The 21,246-nt window shown below is 47.8% G+C and overlaps 1 pseudogene; it reads right to left on the reverse strand.

The window, feature by feature from the left end:
* Positions 1–21,246, reverse strand: part of LOC122925882 — a 2,558,103-nt pseudogene that overhangs the window by 1,987,899 nt on the left and 548,958 nt on the right.

Below are 21,246 nucleotides of genomic sequence, written 5' to 3' on the forward strand. Positions count from 1 at the left end.
CACGAACCCCATTGAAGTCAAAGGGGACCCGAACTTTTGAGCACTAAAATGGCTGTAAAAATGTCATGGAAAGAGCTAGAGGGCTGCAAATATTGTCAAAATATGGTTAAGAGTGTGGCAAGTGCTCTGCAAACAAATGTGGATAAGGAAATTACTTAAAATAACATAAAATAGGGAAGAGCTATTGAGGCGCAAATGTTGGCCAAAAGAGTATAGCGGAAATGTGGGACAAATTATTGAAGTGCAAATGTGGTACAACTTGTTTAAGTTTAAGCATTGAATCAAAGAAGGTGGCGCGCATCAATTAAATAAGCATTTCAGAAATTTTTTTCCCTGTCAACTATGCAGAGCAGGGGTTTATTCACATCTAAAATAGTATAATGTCAACCCAAGAATGTAACAGAAAAATTACTTAAATTTATTAACCTGTCTACTTGGTAGAGCAGGGGTCTATGACAGAAAACAATTGTTTATTGTCACCCGAAAATGTAAAATAAAAATTATTGAAAGTTATTAAGCAGTCAACTAGGTAGAGGAGGGGTATATTACACCCAAAAATTGGTAAATTTGACCCTAAAATGTAACTGACAAATGTTTGTTTGTTTTTTACCGGTCTAATAGGTATATCAGTGGTACATCACACCCAAAAAATGGCAGATTTTTACCAGAAAATGTAACTGCAATTTTTTTTTATTATTATTTTTTTTACCGGACTACTAGGTATAGCAGTGGTACTTCACACCCAAAAATTGTTGGTCAGTTCACCCGAAAATGTAAATGACAATGATTTTTTTTAACTGACCTACTAGGTATAGCAGCGGTACTAAATGACAATATATATTTTTTTAACCGGCCTACTAGGTATAGCAGTGGTACTATACACCCCAAAATTGGTGAATTTCACCCAAAAATGTAAATGACAATTATTTTTTTTTTAACTGACCTACTAGGTATAGCAGTGGTACTAAATGACAATATTTTTTTTTTAACCGGCCTACTAGGTATAGCAGTGGTACTATACACCCAAAAATTGGTTAATTTCACCCTAAATGTAAATGACAATTTTTATATTTTTTGTAAACCTGTCTACTTAGTATAGCAGTGGTACTATTCACCCAAAAATTGCTGAATTTCACCAGAAAATGTAACTGACAAAGTAGTGAAATTATATAAAATAAAATGCATAGAAATAAAATAAAAAAATTGATTTATGAGGTGGAGCTGCATATGGAGTAGGAGTTTGAGGAGGCGGTGGAGGCGGCGGTGGAGGAGGATGAGGTAGCCAACACAGGTTTTTGGTTTTATTTTATTTTTTTAAATTAGGGTACACTCTAAAAGAGTGTGAGATTTCCAAAATACAAGAATGAGCAATTGCGCTGCAGTATAACAATGGCTGGTTAGTGCTGGTATACATGTCTATTCTGCACAAGGTATGGACAAGTCCTGAGGGATCCATGCCTGGTTCATTTTAATGACTGTGAGCTTGTCCATATTGTCTGTGGAAAGGCGGCTGCGCTTGTCTGTAATGACACCCCCTGCCGTGCTAAACACACGTTCAGATAATACACTGGCTGCAGGGCAGGCCAGCACCTCCAAGGCGCAAAGGGCAGGCTCAGGCCATGTGCCCAATTTGGAGACCCAGAAGTTGAAGGGGGCACACCTGTCATTCAGTACATGTAAGCGTGTGCACACATACTGCTCCACCATGTTGGTGAAATGCTGCCTCCTGCTAAGACATTCCATATCAGCTGGTGGTGCTGGTTGTTGTGGCATGCTGACAAAGCTTTTCCAAATTTTGGCCATGCTAACCCTGCCTTCTGAGGTGCTTCTGAGGTCCTGCGTTGGCGACCACTTCCTCGCCCTCTGCCTTCGCCTTGTGCTTCCACTGTGCCCCCGCTGTCAGGTGGGAATGCCACCAGCAGCGCGTCTACCAGCTTGCGCTTGTACTCGCGCATCTTACGATCAAGCTCCAGTGACGGAATTAAGGACGGTACGTTGTCCTTGTAACGGGGATCCAGCAGCATGGACACCCAATAATCAGCACAAGTTAGAATGTGGGCAACTTGGCGGTCGTTGCGGAGACACTGCAGCATGTAATCGCTCATGTGTGCCAGGATGCCCAGAGGCAACGAAAAGCTGTCCTCTGTGGAAGGTGTATCGTCTGTGTCCTCTGTATCCCCCCATCCACACACCAGTGATGGCCATGAGCTGGTCTGGGTGCCACCCTGCTGTGAACATGGTTCCTGCTCCTCCATCTCCTCCTCCTTATCCTCCACCTCGTCATCCTCCAGAACTGTGCCCTGGCTGGACAATTGTGTACCTTGGGTTTGTGGGTGCAGGAACCCACCCTCGGAGCCACTTGTGAATAACTGGCCGGAAACCCTACGAAATGATCCCTCTTCCTCCTCCTCCTCCTGTGCCACATCATCTTCCATAATCGCCCGGAGCGTTTTTTCAAGGAGGCATGGAAGTGGGATTGTAACGCTGAGAACAGCGTTATCGGCACTGGCCATATTGGTGGAGTACTCGAAACAGTGCAACTAGGAACACAGGTCTCGCATGGAGGCCCAGACATTGGTGGTGAAGTGGTGCTGTTTCGCCGAGCGACTCACCCGTTCGTGCTGCAGCTGAAACTCCCCTATCGCCTGCTGCTGCTCGCACAGTCTGTCCAGCATGTGCAAGGTGGAGTTCCACCTTGTGGGCACGTCGCATATGAGGCGGTGAGCGGGAAGGCTGAAGTTACGCTGCAGCGCTGACAGGCGATCAGCAGCAGGGTGAGAACGCCGAAAGCATGCACAGACGACCCACACTTTATGCAGCAGTTCTGACATATCAGGGTAATTTTTAAGGAATCTCTGCACCATCAAATTCAGCACATGCGCCAGGCAAAGGATGTGCTTCAAACTGGCTAGTCCCAGAGCTGCTACGAGATTTTGTCCATTATCGCACACCACCAGGCCGGGCTTGAGGCTGATTGGCACAAACCACTCATCGGTCTGTTGTTCAAGGCCCATCCACAGCTCCTGCGCGGTGTGGGGTTTGTCCCCCAAACATGAAACAAGTGGAAGGCTGAAAAGTCAGCCTGAATTTGTGGGAGGGGCATCTTACCTTCTTAAGCTCCAGCCCCCAGCTCCTCAGGGCGCTTCTGTTCATACTTTTGGTGTGTTCTCAGGGGCACTGACCGCATGTTACCTTGTTTGTCCAGGTTCATGTTTTTGTCTTGTTACCTGGATCGCCCAGGCCGAATTACATGTTGTGTGTTACCTGGATCGCCCAGGCCGAGTTACATGTTATGTGTTACCTGGATCGCCCAGGCCGAGTTACATGTTATGTATTACCTGGATCGCCCAGGCCGAGTTACATGTTGTGTGTCACCTGGATCGCCCAGGCCGAGTTACATGTTATGTGTTACCTGGATCGCCCAGGCCGAGTTACATATTGTGTGTCACCTGGATTGCCCAGGCCGAGTTACATGTTATGTGTTACCTGGATCGCCCAGGCCGAGTTACATGTTATGTGTTACCTGGATCGCCCAGGCCGAGTTAAATGTTGTCTTGTTACCTGGATCGCCCAGGATAAGCTAAATGTTGGGTGACAACTGGACCGTCAGGTTCAGCCGCTGCTGATACTATGCTAGATGTCATGTTTTGTTGTTAGAATAAGTCTCTGCCTTCATGTTTATGTTTTATGGTTCGCGGTGGTTAGTGTTTTATGTATGCATGTGCTTCGGATTACTAATGTCTATATTCTCAACGCCTGTTGGCAGTTATGTTCCTTAGGCCACCTTCTAGCCAATCCAATCATTCAAGTCTCTGCATATCCCATCAGGTCCGGCTTACGTTTTAATTACTTATCGTCACCACAACGTCATCGTTCTGGCTTCGGGGCCTCTGGCTTCAGGGGCCCTATGACTGATCCAGCCTCATGGCTCCTGGGGCCCCATGACCGTTTTTCATGTTTTGTTTGTTAGGGGTACAACATGGTTGTAGGCTGGTTAGTGTCCCAGGTTTGCTGTTTGAGGGGGTCATGGTTATGCGAGTCCCCAAGGCATTCTGGTACTGCATAAGTGGTTTAAAAAACAAAACAAAAAAAAACATAAGAGGCTCGCCCGAGTGGCTCTTCGCTTATAGGACCTCGCGATTGGCACTGACACTTGTAGTTCGCACGGCCATCTGATACTTTTTTACGCCATAAGAGTCTTGCACGCATGGCTCCCGCCATAAGGGACTCGCACGCATGGCTCCCGCCATAAAGGACTCGCACGCATGGCTCCCGCCATAAGGGACTCGCACGCATGGCTCCTCCCATAAAGACTCGCACGAGTGGCTGTTCGCTTATAGGACCTCACGACTGGCATCGCCATTCACAGTTCACACGGCCATCTGATACTTTTTTCCGCCATAAGAGACTCTCACGCATGGCTCCCGCCATAAGGGACTCTCACGCATGGCTCCCGCCATAATGGACTCGCACGCATGGCTCCCGCCATAAGGGACTCGCACGCATGGCTCCCGCCATAAGGGACTCGCACGCATGGCTCCCGCCATAAGGGACTCGCACGCATGGCTCCCGCCATAAGGGAATCGCACGCATGGCTGCCGCCATAAGGGACTCTCACGCATGGCTCCCGCCATAATGGACTCGCACGCATGGCTCCCGCCATAAGGGACTCGCACGCATGGCTCCTGCCATAAGAGCCTCGCTGGAGTGGCTCTTGGCTTAGAGGATTTCACAATTGTCATCGACATTGGTAGGTCATACAGCCATCTGATACTATTTTCCATGGCACACCTTTCAGAAGTTTTCTTTTGTTCATTTATATTTTACAGATTAGTACTTGCGCCTCCGGCCCGAGGTTTTTGGAGTGAACAAACGCCGATTCTTGCCCCACACCCGGGTCGCCCGCCCCACTTACTACTTGGGACGGGTGGGCCCCGTCCATAGTCCACCCAGTCACCCCCGTCCACCCAGTCACCCCCCTGCACATTTCCATTACGAACAATCTACTTCCGGGGCTAGGTGGCGGTGCGTTCCAGGGTGGAACGCACGTCAAAACAGGCCATATACAAAGTAAATAGGGGTATCTAGCCCCTGGGCAACAATGGCCCATGTCTACAAACAGCAAAAAAAAAAAAAAAAAACTCAGCAGGATTATCCAACAACCAGCCATCTCATACGCGCTCCCGCCTTGCCACGCAGTGCCAGGTGGGAGGAAAACAAAGTCATCCTCGGTCCCCTCATATAGGGGGAGGGCTCCCGGGTCCCCATTGGGCTGGAAGGGCGCTTGTTTCCGTGCGGCGGTCAAAGAGAGCTGGGGGTATCACCACGAGTAGGCTAGGTCGTTATCACACGCCGTACGCGACCAGTGGTCACTAAATGCTCACTGCAGTCATCTGTCCTATGGTGGCGACAGGGCCACATGATATATGTATGTGCTTTCACGTTATATGCTGTTGTCTCCCTGCTCTACTGGTTCGCCCAGGCTCTCATCTACCTCTGCCTCCTGGATCGCCCAGGCTCACACCTACCTCTGCCTCCTGGATCGCCCAGGCTCGCACCTACTTCTGTCTCCTGGATCGCCCAGGCTCACACCTACCTCTGTCTCCTGGTTCGCCCAGGCTCGCACCTACCTCTGCCTCCTGGATCGCCCAGGCTCGCACCTACCTCTGTCTCCACGTTCGCCCAGGCTCGCACCTACCTCTGCCTCCTGGATCGCCCAGGCTCGCACATACCTCTGTCTCCTGGTTCGCCCAGGCTCACACCTACCTCTGCCTCCTGGATCGCCCAGGCTCGCACCTACCTCTGTCTCCTGGTTCGCCCAGGCTCATACCTACCTCTGCCTCTTGGATCGCCCAGGCTCGCACCTATCTCTGTCTCCTGGTTCGCCCAGACTCACACCTACCTCTGCCTCCTGGATCGCCCAGGCTCGCACCTACCTCTGTCTCCTGGATCGCCCAGGCTCACACCTACCTCTGTCTTCTGATTCACCCAGGCCTGTCATCCTCCTAAGTTATGTTCTCTTTCCCTTCCAAACTTTATGGATTTGTCCTCTCAGGAATGTGTCCTGACCGTTCACTTGTACGACATTTGGACCAAGGTCAGGTGACCCAAGTCTTCAGTACAGGTAGTAGCCTCTAAGCCCAGGTACGTTACCCAGCACTGCGCCATGCTTCATAACCCGAATGGAGGTTCCATTTTTTCAGTGCAGGCAGTCAAAGCGGCCCTTAGGGGGATCCAGAAGTGCGGGGAAGCCTGTCTCCGGCGAGATGTTTAGGAGACTGTCGTCCACGCTGGATGGACATCCTTTTGGGCACTTTCCTAGTTTAGTTATTAAGGCAGCCATGTACCTCGGATTTTACAGGTTCCTCAGGCCAGGTGAGTTCACCAGCACCTCCCCTAAACGTCAGGGATTGCAGGTACGGCAATTGTCCATGACCATTTTTGTCCTCTGGCTCCCTTCCACGAAGGCCAATCAGCATGGGCCTCCCTCGGAGGTCAGGTTCTTTAAAACCTCGAACGATTGGTGTCCGGTCATGGTCCTCCATCAATTGGTAGCCCTGTTGCAAGATGCCCCCCTAGATGGCCCGCTGCTTCCTTGGCGTGGGGGTTTCCTGACGTCAATCCAGTTCGTGTCCCACATCAGAACGCTGGCCTCAGATCTCGGTTGCAACCTGCTGGCCATCACAGGACACTAGCTCCGAATCGGGGCCGCGTCCTCAGCATCAAAAAATGGGGTCCCGGCGCCTGTGATTAAATGCATGGGTCGCTGGTGCTCTTCTTGCTTCACGAGGCACATCCCGAACCAAAAAGTTGAGATTTCCAAGGCTTTCTGCAACCTTGCTCTCTGAGAGGAATTAAAGGCTTTTTTTGGACACTACTCTGCTCTCCTCGTCTATTTTTGCCCACTACTAGGCTTACCCTCGCTCCTGGCTTTCGGCACAACACAGCCAGCTAGGTCAGGGGAAGCGCTTCCCCCCTCATCATAGTCTAAGCCTCTCCCATAAATAAGTTTTAAAACTGCCTGCTGTCATTTATGCCTGGCTGTGCTGAAGTTGGTGGTGAAGGTGTTACATTGACCGGATGAGGAGCTGGTAGAGGAGGAGGAAGCAATAGCAGGCAAACTGAAGTGCCCTGCAATCCTCGGTGGTGTAAGGACATGTGCCAAACTGCTATCCGCCCCAGGACCAGCCGCCACTGCATTTACCCAGTGTGCTGTTATGGAGATATAACGTCCCTGACCGTGCTTACTGGTCCACGTATCTGTAGTGAGGTGCACCTTGCCACAGATGGCGTTGCGCAGTACAAACCTGATTTTGTCCCCTACTTGGTTGTGCAGGGAAGGGATGGCTCTCCTGGAAAAATAGTGGCGGCTGGGCACGACCTACTGTGGGACAGCCACCGCCATAAGGCCTTTAAAACTATCCGTCTCCACCAGACAGAATGACAGCATTTCAAAGGCCAGTCATTTAGAAATGCTGGCATTCAGGGCTAGGGATCGCGGGTGGGTAGGGGGGTACTTCCTCTTCCTCTCCAGCGTTTGGGAGATGGAGAGCTGAACGCTTCCGTGGGACATTGTGGAGATGCTTGGTGACCCAGGTATTTGTGTTGCTGGCAGATCCTCTGTTTGCGGGGTGGCGGGTGGCACTGTCACTCCAGAGGTGGATTAAGAGACCGAGACTGCAGCAGAAGAGGAAGCAGGAGGAGCCAGAGACCTTTCTTGGTTTTTGAGATGTCTACTCCACTGCAGCTCGTGCTTTGCACTTAAATGCCTGGTCTTTCAGGTTGTGCTGAGGTTGAGAACGTTTATGCCTCGCTTCAGGCTCTGATTGCACAGCATGCAAACCACTTGTCATCAGCACATTGTCTGAAGAACTGCCATGCCAGGGAACTCCTTGGAGCTGGCTTTGGTGTGCTCGGTCCCTTGCTGCGGTGGGCAGTAGCAGGCGTGCTGTCTAGAGAACGTTCGCTCCGCTTTTGCACCCTGCACCCTCTTCTGCTGTGCTGGTGGCTCTGTGCGACCACCACCTCTTCCTCTGAACTACATAGGTCACTTGCATGACCTTGATTCCTTGTGGGGTCGAGGACCTCATCGTCCTGCACATCTTCCACTCAGTCTTCACCCCTGCCTTCCTTGTCAGTCTGCACACTTTCGAAAGCCCCAGCAATTGGCACCTGTGTTTCGTCATCATCCGAGATGTGCTGCGATGGTCCTCCCATGTACTCATCTTGAAAAATAAGTGGTTGGGCATCGGTGCACTCAATCACTTCCACTTCTGAGGCAGGGCTAGGTGGATGGCCCTGGGAAACCCTGCTAACAGAGTCATCAAAAAGCAGAAGAGACTGCTGCATGACTTGGGACTCAGACTGCTTGGCTGATTTGCAAGGGGGTAAGGTGAAAGACTGATGGACATTGGCTGCAGGTGCCAACTGTGGTCTTTCAGCAAGAGACTGGGTGAGAGACAATGTGAAGGAACTGGATCCACTGTCAGCAACCCAATCTACTATCGCCTGTACTTGTTCAGGCCTCACCATTCGTAGAGCCGCATTAGGCCTGACCAAATACCGCTGCAGGTTCTTTCGCCTACTCGCACCTGAGGAAGGAGTTTCGCTTGTGCGTGTAGCTGGCACAGATCGACTATGTCCTCTCCCTGCAACAGGAGCTCCACCAGCAGCAACACGACCTGGGCCACGTCCCTTATTTGACGCTCTCCTCATATTTTTTCGAATTTAGGATCTTGCCCTAAATGGGTGTTTAATTAATAGTAGAATAGAACGACCGTATGTAAAGGGTGTATCTCACACGGCCTGAACCAGACTAGGCCTCAATTAAAGATTTCTTTGCCCAAAATGGCTGTATTTCAAATGCCTGAATCAAACCCCTGTATGTAATAGGTGTACCTCACACAGCCTGGACCACTGTAGGCCTCAATTAAAGATTTATTTGCACAAAATGGCTGCATTTCAAATGCCTGAATCAAACCCCTATAAGTAAAGGGTGTATCTCACATGGCCTGAACCACTGTAGGCCTGAATTAAATATTGGTGCACCAAATGGCGGTATTTCAAATCTCTGAATCCAACCCAAATGTATTAAGGGTGTATCTCACAATGACATCTGCATCAAAGGCTGCCAACTATATATTATTTTTTTTTTGCACAAACGAGTGTTTGTTTAAAAACTGAATTTGACAGCAGTATATAAGCCTGTAATTTCACATGTGCTGATGCTGCAAGGCCAGAAAATAGTGTGTTTTGGCAAAAAAGTGTGTTTTTAAAACCACAGAAAATGATGGTTGTATTTCTAGCTTAAATTGAACACTGACTAATCCAGATGTATATTGCAAAAAAAGTGTTATTTTTTTTGTAACAAAATATGAAAGCTGTATATATTAAACTTGAATTTAATACTTGCAGATCAGGAAAATAGTGTTTTTTTTGGCAAAAAAAGTGTGTTTTTAAAAGCCCAGAAAATGATGGGTGTATTTCTACCTTAAATTGCACACTGACTAATCCGGATGTTGTATATTGCCAAAAAAGTGTGTGTGGGGGGGGGCGGGGTGTTTGGTAACAAAATATGAAAGCTGTATATATTAAACTTGAATTTAACACTTGCAGATCAGGAAAATACAGTTTTTTGGCAAAAAAGTGTGTTTTTAAAACCCCAGAAAATGATAGCTGTATTTTTAGCTTAAATTGCACACTGACTAATCCAGATGTTGTATATTGCCCAAAAAAAATCTGATTTTCAATGTTCCAAAAGCTCAGATGCAGTGATGGTGCACTGAGCTTGCATAAAATGGCCGCCGCCTCCACCCACCTAACTGACTTATTAAAGTATTTTTTTTTTCGGTCACTGGGCTAAGGGCAGGATAAAAATTTGTGCCCTGCACCCACAAAACACAATGTATGTAGATGAGTTAGATTCAGATTTTGAGCAAAGAGTCTCTCCTATTCTCTCCCTGAAATCACCAGCAGCATCCTCTCCCTACACTAAGCACAGCAGAGTGATGTGCAGCGCTACACAACTCCAGCTTATATAGAGGCTGGGTCACATGCTACACTGGCCAACCACAGCCCTGCTCTGCAGCCTTTCAAAAAGCACCAAGAAAGCTCTGAACACCGAACCCGAACTTTTGCTGAAATGTTCGGGTTCAGGGTCCAAAAATCCTAAAGTTCGGAACGAACCCGAACTTTACAGTTAGGGTTCGCTCAACCCTACTAATGATATATTTGTATAAAGAACCTGAAAGGGGTTAGATATAGTCATGAGCGTCAGGGGTCATATCCAAATTCGTGATATTTTGCAAATATTTTGTCGAATATTTGTCATTAGAGTTGAGCGAACACCTGGATGTTCGGGTTCGAGAAGTTCGGCCGAACATCCCGGAAATGTTCGGGTTCGGGATCCGAACCCGATCCGAACTTCGTCCCGAACCCGAACCCCATTGAAGTCAATGGGGACCCGAACTTTTCGGCACTAAAACGGCTGTAAAACAGCCCAGGAAAGGGCTAGAGGGCTGCAAAAGGCAGCAACATGTAGGTAAATCCCCTGCAAACAAATGTGGATAGGGAAATTAATTAAAATAAAAATTAAATAAATAAAAATTAACCAAAATCAATTGGAGAGAGGTTCCATAGCAGAGAATCTGGCTTCCCGTCACCCACCACTGGAACAGTCCATTCTCAGATATTTAGGCCCCGGCACCCAGGCAGAGGAGAGAGGTCCCGTAACAGACAATCTGGCTTCATGTCAGCAGAGAATCAGTCTTCATGTCATAGCAGAGAATCAGGCTTCACGTCACCCACCACTGTAATAGTCCATTTTCATAAATTTAGGCCCAGCACCCAGGCAGAGGAGAGAGGTCCCGTAACAGACAATCTGGCTTCATGTCAGCAGAGAATCAGTCTTCATATCATAGCAGAGAATCTGGCTTCCCGTTACCCACCACTGGAACAGTCCATTCTCAGATATTTAGGCCCCGGCACCCAGGCAGAGGAGAGAGGTCCCGTAACAGACAATCTGGCTTCATGTCAGCAGAGAATCAGTCTTCATATCATAGCAGAGAATCAGGCTTCACGTCAGCCACCACTGCAACAGTCCATTGTCATAAATTCAGGCCCAGCACCCAGGCAGAGGAGAGAGGTCCCGTAACAGACAATCTGGCTTCATGTCAGCAGAGAATCAGTCTGCATGTCATAGCAGAGAATGAGGCTTCACGTCACCCACCACTGCAACAGTCCATTTTCATAAATTTAGGCCCAGCACCCAGGCAGAGGAGAGAGGTCCCGTAACAGAGGATCTGGCTTCATGTCACCAGAGAATCAGTCTGCATGTCATAGCAGAGAATCAGGCTTCACGTCACCCACCACTGCAACAGTCCATTTTCATAAATTTAGGCCCAGCACCCAGGCAGAGGAGAGAGGTCCCGTAACAGAGGATCTGGCTTCATGTCACCAGAGAATCAGTCTGCATGTCATAGCAGAGAATCAGGCTTCACGTCAGCCACCACTGCAACAATCCATTGGCATATATTTAGGCCTAGCACACAGGCAGAGGAGAGAGGTCCCGTAACAGACAATCTGGCTTCATGTCAGCAGAGAATCAGTCTTCATATCATAGCAGAGAATCAGGCTTCACGTCAGCCACCAATGCAACAGTCCATTGTCAGATATTTAGGCCCAGCACCCAGGCAGAGGAGAGAGGTCCCGTAACAGAGGATCTGGCTTCATGTCAGCAGAGAATCAGTCTTCATGTCATAGCAGAGAATCAGGCTTCACGTCACCCACCACTGTAAGAGTCCATTTTCATAAATTTAGGCCCAGCACCCAGGCAGAGGAGAGAGGTCCCGTAACAGACGATCTGGCTTCATGTCAGCAGAGAATCAGTCTGCATGTCATAGCAGAGAATGAGGCTTCACGTCACCCACCACTGCAACAGTCCATTTTCATAAATTTAGGCCCAGCACCCAGGCAGAGGAGAGAGGTCCCGTAACAGAGGATCTGGCTTCATGTCACCAGAGAATCAGTCTGCATGTCATAGCAGAGAATCAGGCTTCACGTCACCCACCACTGCAACAGTCCATTGTCATAAATTCAGGCCCAGCACCCAGGCAGAGGAGAGAGGTCCCGTAACAGACAATCTGGCTTCATGTCACCAGAGAATCAGTCTGCATGTCATAGCAGAGAATGAGGCTTCACGTCAGCCACCACTGCAACAATCCATTGGCATATATTTAGGCCTAGCACACAGGCAGAGGAGAGGTTCATTCAACTTTGGGTAGCCTTGCAATATAATGGTAAAATGAAAATAAAAATAGGATTGAATGAGGAAGTGCCCTGGAGTCCAATAATATATGGTTATGGGGAGGTAGTTAATGTCTAATCTGGACAAGGGACGGACAGGTCCTGTGGGATCCATGCCTGGTTCATTTTTATGAACGTCAGCTTGTCCACATTGGCTGTAGACAGGCGGCTGCGTTTGTCTGTAATGACGCCCCCTGCCGTGCTGAATACACGTTCAGACAAAACGCTGGCTGCCGGGCAGGCCAGCACCTCCAAGGCATAAAAGGCTAGCTCTGGCCACGTGGACAATTTAGAGACCCAGAAGTTGAATGGGGCCGAACCATCAGTCAGTACGTGGAGGGGTGTGCACACGTACTGTTCCACCATGTTAGTGAAATGTTGCCTCCGTTGCGTATCAGGTGGTGGTGCAGTTAGCTGTGGCGTGTTGACAAAAGTTTTCCACATCTCTGCCATGCTAACCCTGCCCTCAGAGGAGCTGGCCGTGACACAGCTGCCTTGGCGACCTCTTGCTCCTCCTCTGCCTTGGCCTTGGGCTTCCACTTGTTCCCCTGTGACATTTGGGAATGCTCTCAGTAGCGCGTCTACCAACGTGCGCTTGTACTCGCGCATCTTCCTATCACGCTCCAGTGCAGGAAGTAAGGTGGGCACATTGTCTTTGTAGCGTGGATCCAGCAGGGTGGCAACCCAGTAGTCCGCACAGGTTAAAATGTGGGCAACTCTGCTGTCGTTGCGCAGGCACTGCAGCATGTAGTCGCTCATGTGTGCCAGGCTGCCCAGGGGTAAGGACAAGCTGTCCTCTGTGGGAGGCGTATCGTCATCGTCCTGCCTTTCCCCCCAGCCACGCACCAGTGATGGACCCGAGCTGCGTTGGGTGCCACCCCGCTGTGACCATGCTTCATCCTCATCCTCCTCCACCTCCTCCTCATCCTCGTCCTCCTCGTCCTCCAGTAGTGGGCCCTGGCTGGCCACATTTGTACCTGGCCTCTGCTGTTGCCAAAAACCTCCCTCTGAGTCACTTCGAAGAGACTGGCCTGAAAGTGCTAAAAATGACCCCTCTTCCTCCTCCTCCTCCTCCTCCTCCTGGGCCACCTCCTCTTCCATCATCGCCCTAAGTGTTTTCTCAAGGAGACATAGAAGTGGTATTGTAACGCTGATAACGGTGTCATCGCCACTGGCCATGTTGGTGGAGTACTCGAAACAGCGCAACAGGGCACACAGGTCTCGCATGGAGGCCCAGTCATTGGTGGTGAAGTGGTGCTGTTCTGTAGTGCGACTGACCCGTGCGTGCTGCAGCTGAAACTCCACTATGGCCTGCTGCTGCTCGCACAGTCTGTCCAGCATGTGCAAGGTGGAGTTCCACCTGGTGGGCACGTCGCATATGAGGCGGTGAGCGGGAAGGCCGAAGTTACGCTGTAGCGCAGACAGGCGAGCAGCGGCAGGATGTGAACGCCGGAAGCGCGAACAGACGGCCCGCACTTTATGCAGCAGCTCTGACATGTCGGGGTAGTTGTGAATGAACTTCTGCACCACCAAATTCAGCACATGCGCCAAGCAAGGGATGTGCGTCAAATTGGCTAGTCCCAGAGCTGCAACGAGATTTCGCCCATTATCACACACCACCAGGCCGGGCTTGAGGCTCACCGGCAGCAACCACTCGTCGGTCTGTTGTTCAATACCCCGCCACAACTCCTGTGCGGTGTGGGGCCTGTCCCCCAAACATATGAGTTTCAGAATGGCCTGCTGACGTTTACCCCGGGCTGTGCTGAAGTTGGTGGTGAAGGTGTGTGGCTGACTGGATGAGCAGGTGGAAGAAGAGGAGGAGGAAGCCGAGAAGGAGGAGGTGGCAACAGGAGGCAAAGAATGTTGCCCTGCGATCCTTGGCGGCGGAAGGACGTGCGCCAAACAGCTCTCCGCCTGGGGCCCAGCTGCCACTACATTTACCCAGTGTGCAGTTAGGGAGATATAGCGTCCCTGGCCGTGCTTACTGGTCCACGTATCTGTGGTTAGGTGGACCTTGCTACAGATGGCGTTGCGCAGTGCACACTTGATTTTATCGGATACTTGGTTGTGTAGGGAAGGCACGGCTCTCTTGGAGAAGTAGTGCCGGCTGGGAACAACATACTGTGGGACAGCAAGCGACATGAGCTGTTTGAAGCTGTCTGTGTCCACCAGCCTAAATGACAGCATTTCATAGGCCAGTAGTTTAGAAATGCTGGCATTCAGGGCCAGGGATCGAGGGTGGCTAGGTGGGAATTTACGCTTTCTATCAAATGTTTGTGAGATGGAGAGCTGAACGCTGGCGTGTGACATGGTTGAGACGCTTGGTGACGGAGGTGGTGGTGGTGGTGTTGGTGGTACATCCCCTGTTTGCTGGGCGGCAGGTGCCAACGTTCCTCCAGAGGCGGAGGAAGAGGCCGAGGCGGCAGCAGCAGAATAGGCCGAGGCGGCAGCAGCAGAAGAGGTAGCAGGGGGAGCCTGAGTGACTTCCTTCGTTTTAAGGTGTTTACTCCACTGCAGTTCATGCTTTGCATGCAGGTGCCTGGTCATGCAGGTTGTGCTCAGGTTCAGAACGTTAATGCCTCGCTTCAGGCTCTGATGGCACAGCGTGCAAACCACTCGGGTCTTGTCGTCAGCACATTGTTTGAAGAAGTGCCATGCCAGGGAACTCCTTGAAGCTGCCTTTGGGGTGCTCGGTCCCAGATGGCGGCGGTCAGTAGCAGGCGGAGTCTCTTGGCGGCGGGTGTTCTGCTTTTGCCCACTGCTCCCTCTTTTGCTACGCTGTTGGCTCGGTCTCACCACTGCCTCTTCCTCCGAACTGTGAAAGTCAGTGGCACGACCTTCATTCCATGTGGGGTCTAGGACCTCATCGTCCCCTGCATCGTCTTCCACCCAGTCTTGATCCCTGACCTCCTGTTCAGTCTGCACACTGCAGAAAGACGCAGCAGTTGGCACCTGTGTTTCGTCATCATCAGAGACATGCTGAGGTGGTATTCCCATGTCCTCATCATCAGGAAACATAAGTGGTTGTGCGTCAGTGCATTCTATGTCTTTCACCGCTGGGGAAGGGCTAGGTGGATGCCCTTGGGAAACCCTGCCAGCGGAGTCTTCAAACAGCATAAGAGACTGCTGCATAACTTGAGGCTGAGACAGTTTCCCTGGTATGCATGGGGGTGATGTGACAGACTGATGGGGTTGGTTTTCAGGCGCCATCTGTGCGCTTTCTGCAGAAGACTGGGTGGGAGATAATGTGAACGTGCTGGATCCACTGTCGGCCACCCAATTGACTAATGCCTGTACCTGCTCAGGCCTTACCATCCTTAGAACGGCATTGGGCCCCACCATATATCGCTGTAAATTCTGGCGGCTACTGGGACCTGAGGTAGTTGGTACACTAGGACGTGTGGATGTGGCAGAACGGCCACGTCCTCTCCCAGCACCAGAGGGTCCACTAACACCACCACGACCATGTCCACGTCCGCGTCCCTTACTAGATGTTTTTCTCATTGTTATGGTTCACCACAACAACAAATATATTATTTGGCCCAATGTATTGTATTCAAATTCAGCGGGATATAAATTTGAGGCCTAGTATTTAGGCGCTGGGTGACCGGTATGGATTTAGTGACAGAATTAGACATGGAAATGCACAGAAGCGTGTGTGTGAAGTTATTCTGAATGACCCTATGTGCACCTTCAATATGATCTACCCTTTTAGGGATAGATTTCAAATAGCTCTGATATAGCAGAAACGACTAAATTATGAAATTGCTAAATTGGGAATTGTATTTCAACCCAGAACAAAAAATGTGCTTTGACGGACACTAAATAACTTTCCCAGCCACAACAGGACAGCGGTAACGAGAGATTTAGCGGGATATAAATTTGAGGCCTAGTATTTAGGCGCTGGGTGACAGGTATGGGTTTAGTGACAGAATTAGATTTGGAAATGCACAGTAGCGGGTGTGTGAAGTTATTCTGAATGACCCTATGTGCACCTTGAATATTATATACCCTTTTAGGGATAGATTTCAAATAGCTCTGATATAGCAGAAACCACTAAATTATGAAATTGCTAAATTGGGAATTGTATTTCAACCCAGAACAAGAAATGTGCTTGAACGGACACTAAATAACTCGCCCAGCTACAGCACTAGGGACAGATTTAGCGGGATATAAATTTGAGGCCTAGTATTTAGGCGCTGGGTGACAGGTATGGGTTTAGTGACAGAATTAGACTTGGAAATACACAGTAGCGGGTGTGTGTGAAGTTATTCTGAATGACCCAATGTGCACCTTGAATATTATATACCCTTTTAGGGATAGATTTCAAATAGCTCTGATATAGCAGAAACCACTAAATTATGAAATTGCTAAATTGGGAATTGTATTTCAACCCAGAACAAAAAATGTGCTTTGACGGACACTAAATATCTTGCCCAGCAACAACAGTACAGCGGTAACGAGAGATTTAGCAGGATATAAATTTGAGGCCTAGTATTTAGGCGCTGGGTGACAGGTATGGGTTTAGTGACAGAATTAGACTTGAAAATACACAGTAGCGGGTGTGTGTGAAGTTATTCTGAATGACCCAATGTGCACCTTGAATATTATATACCCTTTTAGGGATAGATTTCAAATAGCTCTGATATAGCAGAAACCACTAAATTATGAAATTGCTAAATTGGGAATTGTACTTCAACCCAGAACAAAAAATGTGCTTTGACGGACACTAAATATCTTTCCAAGCAACAACAGTACAGCGGTAACGAGAGATTTAGCAGGATATAAATTTGAGGCCTAGTATTTAGGCGCTGGGTGACAGGTATGGGTTTAGTGACAGAATTAGACTTGGAAATACACAGTAGCGGGTGTGTGTGAAGTTATTCTGAATGACCCAATGTGCACCTTGAATATTATATACCCTTTTAGGGATAGATTTCAAATAGCTCTGATATAGCAGAAACCACTAAATTATGAAATTGCTAAATTGGGAATTGTACTTCAACCCAGAACAAAAAATGTGCTTTGACGGACACTAAATAACTTTCCCAGCTACAACAGGACAGCGGTAACGAGAGATTTAGCGGGATATAAATTTGAGGCCTAGTATTTAGGCGCTGGGTGACAGGTATGGGTTTAGTGACAGAATTAGACTTGGAAATACACAGTAGCGGGTGTGTGTGAAGTTATTCTGAATGACCCTATGTGCACCTTCAATATGATCTACCCTTTTAGGGATAGATTTCAAATAGCTCTGATATAGCAGAAACCACTAAATTATGAAATTGCTAAATTGGGAATTGTATTTCAACCCAGAAGAAAAAATGTGCTTTGACGGACACTAAATAACTTTCCCAGCTACAACAGGACAGCGGTAACGAGAGATTTAGCAGGATATAAATTTGAGGCCTAGTATTTAGGCGCTGGGTGACAGGTATGGGTTTAGTGACAGAATTAGACTTGAAAATACACAGTAGCGGGTGTGTGTGAAGTTATTCTGAATGACCCAATGTGCACCTTGAATATTATATACCCTTTTAGGGATAGATTTCAAATAGCTCTGATATAGCAGAAACCACTAAATTATGAAATTGCTAAATTGGGAATTGTACTTCAACCCAGAACAAAAAATGTGCTTTGACGGACACTAAATATCTTTCCAAGCAACAACAGTACAGCGGTAACGAGAGATTTAGCAGGATATAAATTTGAGGCCTAGTATTTAGGCGCTGGGTGACAGGTATGGGTTTAGTGACAGAATTAGACTTGGAAATACACAGTAGCGGGTGTGTGTGAAGTTATTCTGAATGACCCAATGTGCACCTTGAATATTATATACCCTTTTAGGGATAGATTTCAAATAGCTCTGATATAGCAGAAACCACTAAATTATGAAATTGCTAAATTGGGAATTGTACTTCAACCCAGAACAAAAAATGTGCTTTGACGGACACTAAATAACTTTCCCAGCTACAACAGGACAGCGGTAACGAGAGATTTAGCGGGATATAAATTTGAGGCCTAGTATTTAGGCGCTGGGTGACAGGTATGGGTTTAGTGACAGAATTAGACTTGGAAATACACAGTAGCGGGTGTGTGTGAAGTTATTCTGAATGACCCTATGTGCACCTTCAATATGATCTACCCTTTTAGGGATAGATTTCAAATAGCTCTGATATAGCAGAAACCACTAAATTATGAAATTGCTAAATTGGGAATTGTATTTCAACCCAGAACAAAAAATGTGCTTTGACGGACACTAAATAACTTTCCCAGCTACAACAGGACAGCGGTAACGAGAGATTTAGCAGGATATAAATTTGAGGCCTAGTATTTAGGCGCTGGGTGACAGGTATGGGTTTAGTGACAGAATTAGACTTGAAAATACACAGTAGCGGGTGTGTGTGAAGTTATTCTGAATGACCCAATGTGCACCTTGAATATTATATACCCTTTTAGGGATAGATTTCAAATAGCTCTGATATAGCAGAAACCACTAAATTATGAAATTGCTAAATTGGGAATTGTACTTCAACCCAGAACAAAAAATGTGCTTTGACGGACACTAAATAACTTTCCCAGCTACAACAGGACAGCGGTAACGAGAGATTTAGCAGGATATAAATTTGAGGCCTAGTATTTAGGCGCTGGGTGACAGGTATGGGTTTAGTGACAGAATTAGACTTGAAAATACACAGTAGCGGGTGTGTGTGAAGTTATTCTGAATGACCCAATGTGCACCTTGAATATTATATACCCTTTTAGGGATAGATTTCAAATAGCTCTGATATAGCAGAAACCACTAAATTATGAAATTGCTAAATTGGGAATTGTACTTCAACCCAGAACAAAAAATGTGCTTTGACGGACACTAAATAACTTTCCCAGCTACAACAGGACAGCGGTAACGAGAGATTTAGCGGGATATAAATTTGAGGCCTAGTATTTAGGCGCTGGGTGACCGGTATGGATTTAGTGACAGAATTAGACTGGGATATGGCCAAAAAATAACCACACTATTGCTGGTTAAATGCACTTGGTGACGGGCGCAGCTTGCCCCTGATGTAGTATATGGCCAAAAAATGAACAGACTATTGCTGGTTAAATGCACTTGGTGTCACAGCTTGACCAACCACACTACTGAGGGTTAAATGCACATGGTGACGGGCGCAGCTTGCCCCTGATGTAGTATATGGCCAAAAAATAAACAGACTATTGCTGGTTAAATGCACTTGGTGTGACAGCTTCACCCTGATGTAGGCTTTAGCCAGAAAACAACCACACCATTGAGGGTTAAATGCACTTGGTGACAGGCGCAGCTTGCCCCTGATTTTGTATATGGCCAAAAAATGAACAGACTATTGCTGGTTAAATGCACTTGGTGTGACAGCTTCACCCTGATGTAGGCTTTAGCCAAAAAACAACCACACCATTGAGGGTTAAATGCACTTGGTGACAGGCGCAGCTTGCCCCTGATTTTGTATATGGCCAAAAAATGAACAGACTATTGCTGGTTAAATGCACTTGGTGTGACAGCTTCACCCTGATGTAGGCTTTAGCCAAAAAACAACCACACCATTGAGGGTTAAATGCACTTGGTGACAGGCGCAGCTTGCCCCTGATTTTGTATATGGCCAAAAAATGAACAGACTATTGCTGGTTAAATGCACTTGGTGTGACAGCTTCACCCTGATGTAGGCTTTAGCCAAAAAACAACCACACCATTGAGGGTTAAATGCACTTGGTGACAGGCGCAGCTTGCCCCTGATTTTGTATATGGCCAAAAAATGAACAGACTATTGCTGGTTAAATGCACTTGGTGTGACAGCTTCACCCTGATGTAGGCTTTAGCCAAAAAACAACCACACCATTGAAGGTTAAATGCACTTGGTCGCAGCTTGTGCTGGCGCACCACAAGACACAAAATGGCCGCCGATCACCCCAGAAAAATGTGACTGACAAACGGTCTGGGCAGCCTAAAAACAGTGAGCAATTGAGGATCAGCAGCTCAATGATCCACAGCTGCAGATCGATCAGTTAATCAAGTCCTTTGGAGGAGTTAATCTGCCTAATCTCGCCCTACTGTCGCAGCCGCAACCTCTCCCTACGCTAATCAGAGCAGAGTGACGGGCGGCGCTATGTGACTCCAGCTTAAATAGAGGCTGGGTCACATGGTGCTCTGGCCAATCACAGCCATGCCAATAGTAGGCATGGCTGTGATGGCCTCTTGGGGCAAGTAGTATGACGCTTGTTGATTGGCTGCTTTGCAGCCTTTCAAAAAGCGCCAAGAAAGCGTCACAAAAGCGCCAAGAAAGCGACGAACACCGAACCCGAACCCGGACTTTTACGAAAATGTCCGGGTTCGGGTCCGTGTCACGGACACCCCAAAATTCGGTACGAACCCGAACTATACAGTTCGAGTTCGCTCATCCCTATTTGTCATATATTCACAAATTCGTATATTCGTTATATTCTACATTCTTTTTTTTTATGCAAGGTAATGATCGTGTTATATGCGAATATTGCGCGCTCAATACAGGTGTGGGTCAAAAACTAATATATAGCACTATAAAATATAGTGCTATATATTCGTAATGACGAATATTCATTTTTCCCATCTGAACACGATTCCTCCCTGCTTCTTGCCATGCGTCTGGCATTTGTACGTTATTTGGTTTGCAGAGTGCTGTTGCATTGTGTATTTTTTTTGCTATTGGCCCTCAAGCAACTTAAGCAGGGAGGAATCATGACTTCAGATGGATAAAAATGATGACTATTCTAACAAACAAATATATAGCACTATATTGAATGTAGTGCTATATATTTGTTTTTTAGAATATTCGTAATATTATTTTTTCATCTGAAGTCATGATTAGTCCCTGCTTAAGTTGCTTGTGGGCCAATGACTCATTGGTCCACAAGCAAGAAGCAGGGAGGAATCAT

Source organism: Bufo gargarizans, chromosome 2, assembly GCF_014858855.1.
Source record: "Bufo gargarizans isolate SCDJY-AF-19 chromosome 2, ASM1485885v1, whole genome shotgun sequence".
Classification (NCBI taxonomy): Eukaryota; Metazoa; Chordata; class Amphibia; order Anura; family Bufonidae; genus Bufo; species Bufo gargarizans.